Below are 5,771 nucleotides of genomic sequence, written 5' to 3'. Positions count from 1 at the left end.
GATTGGATGAATTTCAGATAATGAATATATGAATGATTAGGTTGGTTATTGAATAATAAGGTTTGAGACGTTGAAGTGTGGAATTTGGTAATTTTGGGTGAATTTATGTAGATGAGGTATGTTTGGTTCGGTTGAGATATATTATGTGATCGTATATGTTATTATGATTATTGATGCCTTGATGGTATGATGATACATTAGAGATATGTATGTTGTGATATATGCTTGGGGAATGATTAAGGTTGATTTGTGGGTGAAATCACGTGATAGTGAGTATGATATGGATTACGTATAATGATGGTTAATTGGAAATGGTATTATTGGAAATTGGGATGAGGAAGGATGTATGACATGATATTGTGTTTGTCCTTTAGCCATTTGATTGAGAAGTGTTAAAATGGTTAGATGTGGTTTTGGGAATTTTTGGTAAAGTGTCAATGTGTGAGTTGAGGATGGCTTGATGTGGATTTTGGTACATTTTGATTGATTTCAAAAAGGGTTGAAATTGGCATGTTTTGGTTGATTTTGAAAAGAGTTGAAAATGTCTTGTTTTGAAAATGGCACCTAGTGGTTTTGTATGAAAATATGGCTTTTGGGCATACTTTGACGGGACATAACTTGGACTACGGATCTCTGTTTTGTGCCAAATCTATTTAGAAATGAAATTGGATCCGGGATGTCCATGCCGTTTAAAGAACGGGTGAAAAATGATTTAAAATGAGAAAGTTATGTCCATCGGAAGATTGGGGGTTGAATCTGTAAATTCTGCAGCTTTTAATTTAGAAAATTTTTAGCAGAATGACCCTCCACGCGTAGGCGCACTTGGCGCGTACGCGTCGTTCTTCAAGAAGGCACTATCCACGCGTGCGCGTGGTGTGCGCGAGCGCGTCGATGCGCTGCACCAAATGCCTAGCTATTTTCCCAAGAGTTGTGCCAGAGTTGTGCCCGTTTTGTGCCTGGGGCGCAAGAGCACCCACGTGTACGCGTGGCTGACGCTTGCGCGTCGTTTGGCTATTTTTCAACCCGCGCGTCCGCGCGTATGACGCTTGTGCGTCAATGAGTTTTGTGGCTATCCACGCGTGCGCGTGGAGTGCGCGTATGCGTGGCCCTGTTTTCATGCCAAAGTTGATTTTTGAGTTTTAAAAGTCAAATCTCATACTTCTAAGCCTCCGATCTCACCTCTTATGTATTAAATCATTCTGATATACCTAGCAATGAGCTAGGGGATGTGGTAACTTGCGAGTGAAGCAAGGAGAAAAGTTACGATCAATGATGATTAAAGATGATTATATGAGATATGGAGGATGCCATGAGCCGGAGGGCTATATTTATTGATAAATGGCCCGTTCTTGATTGGACCATGAGCCGGATGACTGAGTTATTGCCGGATTACGGCAAAGCCATTATTGTTTATGGCTGAGTATAAATGCATATATGATTAATGAATGAATATGTTAAATGGATAATAATGAAAAAATATTGAAATGTGATGTGCGACCCCGGGTAGTAGGCAGTGGCGTTGTCCACTTGCTCCGGGTATGAGACGGGAAAGGAGGATTATGATAACGGAAGATAATTGAGTTTGAATTCGGAGTTAGGGTTTGAGCTCTTAGTTCGCTCTTCCCTTCATGCTTTCTGCGAGCTTCATGGAAATTTAAAGGAAGATGGCTGTGTTTAAGGTTTTATATGTTGGGCCATGGGTCCAGTTCAGGTCTGGTCCGATCGATTCGATCTGTTTGGCCCAATCTTGGGCCAAATTCTTTAAATTGGTGTCAAAATTCTTGTTTTAATTTTCTCTATCATATTAAACCATAAAAATCATATTTCTAATTTTCTTAATTAATAATTAATTTATTCACTAATTATTTACTAATCTCTCGGGTTTTAATAGTTACGGATGCAATTCAAATTCTCTAGAAATGATTTACAAAGGGTAACTGTAAGTTGACATTAAGTTAGTCTATAAATAGCGCTTTAGGAATACATTGTAGGGAGTTCAGTTCTTTCGAAAAACACTTAGAAACCCAAAATGCTCTCAGCTCCTTGGTATCACAGAGTAAAATTGGGAATCTTAAGTAATTCCTCTGAACTCAAACACTTGTAACTTATTTTTTTCCGTTTTTATTAATAAAATTTCTCTACTTTTACTTGTTCCTCTCTTTTATGTTTATGTTTCTTTCTTCATCTTCTCTTTAATTTCTTGTTTGTTTTAATTTTTGCAATTTACTTTGCCTCCGGCACCTCGCGTTTCTTTGTTTATTTGTTACTTTCAATCCTTTTTAATTCTTATTGATGATATAATTGCGACATTGAGATACCCACATTTTCTTTTAAACATTAACAAAATTTGAGTAAAATACCTTGAAAATATAAAAACCAATGATAAATAAGGTGGAGTAGGAGAAATTATACTGAGGTTGTTAAAAGTAAAGGTCTAGAGTTTAGTCGTAGTTTGTCTATTTACTATCTTAACAATGCCAGAGAAAATTCTTTTGGGATCAAGAGAATAAGAAATCTAATATGGTTCTAGTTAGACGGAAGATAGTACAGGCAGCAAAGAAGATATGAGAATTGAAATTTATAAATACAATTATTTTTAATATTGCACTATTTTTAAATAGTGGTGGAAGTTTTTTAAAAAAGATTGTTCACTATAGAAAAAGGTTGTGTGCTTACAATTACTTGAACTCTAATGATATAATATCGAGTAAGATCTTCCTTGAAAGTCCATGGATAGACATTTGTCAATTACAAATAAAAGACGAACATATGAAAGAAGACGGTCAATGATCTTACTATAGAGACAGGAGATGGAAAAAGAACTAGATTTTAGGATAATACGTAATTATTGTTTGAAAACTTGAAAGTCGCATTTTTAAAATTTTTCTTAATCTCAAACAAAAAAAGAATTTGTCATAGGAGACAGTGAGTTTTAGAATTGGGTTCAGTATGTTTGGAACTATTAATGGAGGCAAAACTTTTGTCAATAAGAGTTGAAGCTTTTAGACAAACTTTACGGAATTTTTATAACCAATTAACTTGATAGGAAGAAGAGATGACGAATTTTTGTGAAAATTTGATAAAACAAATATATCTTTCACTAACTCATTTATGTAGATTTTGTAAGTGAAAACTCTTTCAGAAGATATAGCATACTATAAACTCACTAAAGGGATTTAGAGTGGATTGATTCCTCTATGAGTTGTGTTTACTTGTTTTGTTTTAATTGATTGGCTTATGACTAAGGATCATTTGAGTATATTGGATATTATTGAACAAAGCGATATTGTATATAGTCATGATTCTGAAAAGGTGAAAACTCAGGTACAGTCGATTTCACGTGAAATTGATAGCTGAGAGCCATTAGATAAAAATTTAGTCAAATCAGTCAAATCATCTAACGGCTCTCAGCTATCAACTTTACGTGAAGTCGACTACATCTGAGTTTTCACCTTCTGAAAATTAGATCATACTTGTCTAATGTGATTCGGTTCAACATTTAAAATTGCTATTGTAAAAGCAGGTTAGAAACCGCTGAACCGATCAAAAATCGGTTGGTCGGATTGAACCGGACTCGGCCGGTTCTCTTGAAGCGACCTTGCGTTGTTAAGAAGAAGAACCCGCCAAGGTTCTCTTCGGTCCTCACCCCCATTTCCTCTGCGCTGCAGTCCCCCACCCTCAAATCACAACCCTAGGTCACAGAAGTCTCCCCCACCGCCGCAGGGAGTGAGAATCAGCGCCGCCGGCCATTGCTCTCAATCACCTTGAAACCTTCAACCAAGCTTCTCTCTCAAAGAAAAAAAAAGTGATAAACCCTAGCCTCCATTGTCGCCGTCGTTCTTCTCACCGCCGCCGTTCCGCCGTTCTTCCCCAGCTTCTTTTCTTCGCGCGTTGCCAGCTTCTTCGCCAGCCTCCATTGTCGTCCGTCGTGTGCTCGTTGCTGCCGCCAGCTTCTCCGCGTCACATTGTTGCTCCCTCTCCTTCAAATCTCTGCTCACTGCCGTCGCCGAAGGTAATCAGTCAGTGCTTGTTCTTACTTGTTCTTGGACTCTTGGTTGATTAACTGTGTTACTGGCTTACTTCTTGATGATAAATTGATACTGATTCTTGTGATAAATTGATACTGGCTTAGTGAATTTGCTGGAAATAAGTTACGGTATGGTTTCTGTAGGAGAAACATTATATCTCTAATACTATCTGTGTTCCCTTTTTAATTACTATTTGATTTCATTGTATGTGGGGTTTTGTGGCGATTCCTTTGCAAAATCATAAAAGAAGTTTTGTAATTAATTATTATTGAAAACAAAAGTGAACGTCACTTTGGTATTTGATTAGCGATTATGTTATCAACATGTTATTTCCGTTAACAAATCTTTGGAATTGAATTACAGGTTTCTTAATTCTTATAGGAGTTAGTTTCTTAATGTTGTGCTTAAATTGTAACTGTTAATTTCAGTTATGGATGATAATATAAATCAAGATGCATTTTTCTTGCTCATAATAATGTTTTCTGCCAATCAAGTAGCATTTGCTTAGATTGTGACTATCTTCCATTTTTTCTCTTTCAATATGCTCTGTTCAGACTGTTTTCTGCCTCAGTTATTATATGCTGAATGTTTTCAATATTTTCTTCCAATTGGGGATTGTATGAGTTATTTATATGCTTCATTTTTCATGGTGCTAACTTCTGTTATTACAAAAATTTGCAATTGGTGATCTTTTGATTTATTATATGCTTCATGTTTTCATTGTTCTGTTTTTATGAAGAAAAAATTTGCAATTGGTGATTGTATGATTCATGTTTTCATGGTTCTGTTGTTTAAAAAAAATGTTTCATTGTTTGGTTGCATTGGCCCTGCTTCTCCTCCTGCATTGGATTTTTTTTTTGTTTCAGGCTCTATTGTGTGTTTGTTGTGCAACACTATCATTTTTTGTTTTAATTTTTGACTCAGTTATATTAAGGGAATATTCTCTGTCTTGAACTTGTGCACTGTGATTCAATCTAGTCATTTTTAATGGAAGTATAACTATCTTTAATTGTCGGCAGCAAGTTTTTGCAGATTTTGATGATTGATGACAAATTTTCATGTTGACATTTCAAATTTGGATATTTCTTTTTGTTATCTAACTTTTGCGATTGTATTTTGATAATATTATATGATTTTGGTTGTTGACATTTCATGTAGCACTTTAAATTTGGAAGATATTTTAAATTTATTTATTATTTTATTATAAAACGGTTTTTTCGGTTGAACCACGGTTGCACCGGTTGAACCAGTGAATCAGTAGTGATTCTAGTGAACCAGTAACAAGAGTGGTTTGATGACCGGTCCGGTTTTCAGAACCTTGATATCAGTATATGTGCTCTATGCGAAGGATGTTGAAGCTGTTCAGTATTTATTTGTTAATTGTGAATTTACTTGACAAGTGTGGTGTTCTTTGTTGGTTGATTTTGGACTACTTTTGACTTCCTCAAGAATCGTAAAATAACACTTTGAGAGTTGTATAACAGTGTCAATAAAAAAGAAAGTGCATAAGAAGTGGTTGATTGGCTCTTGCTATGTTATTTGGATTATTAGACTGTCTTTTAGAATAAAATAGTAGAGGTTGTCAAAATTATTAACAGATTGCTCAAAAGTTATAAGTAGTAGAGTGGTGGTTGACCTTGTAGTTGTTGAAAGTAATGATAGAGATAACATAGGAATATTTAACTTATGTTTGTCGTTTTATTTTCTGTCATTTATTCTTGTTTTTTAGTATGATCCACGTTG

At 35.4% G+C, this 5,771-nt stretch overlaps 1 protein-coding gene across 4 annotated transcripts in view; it reads left to right on the top strand.

The window, feature by feature from the left end:
• The window catches only part of LOC107619080, an 8,270-nt gene continuing 6,112 nt past the window's right edge, over positions 3,614-5,771 (top strand). For 3 of the 4 annotated variants that reach the window (XR_002353391.1, XM_016321286.2, XM_021110576.1), the window contains exon 1: positions 3,619-4,012. The gene's annotated coding sequence lies outside the window, so the exon portion shown is untranslated. Of the gene's footprint in view, positions 4,013-5,771 lie in introns of all 4 variants that reach the window. The other variant, XM_021110577.1, reaches the window with a different exon arrangement.

This window comes from Arachis ipaensis, chromosome B09 (genome assembly GCF_000816755.2).
Source record: "Arachis ipaensis cultivar K30076 chromosome B09, Araip1.1, whole genome shotgun sequence".
Classification (NCBI taxonomy): domain Eukaryota; kingdom Viridiplantae; phylum Streptophyta; class Magnoliopsida; order Fabales; family Fabaceae; genus Arachis; species Arachis ipaensis.
The sequence above is the reverse complement of the archived record's forward strand: the minus strand, read 5'-3'. Positions and strand labels throughout refer to the sequence as shown.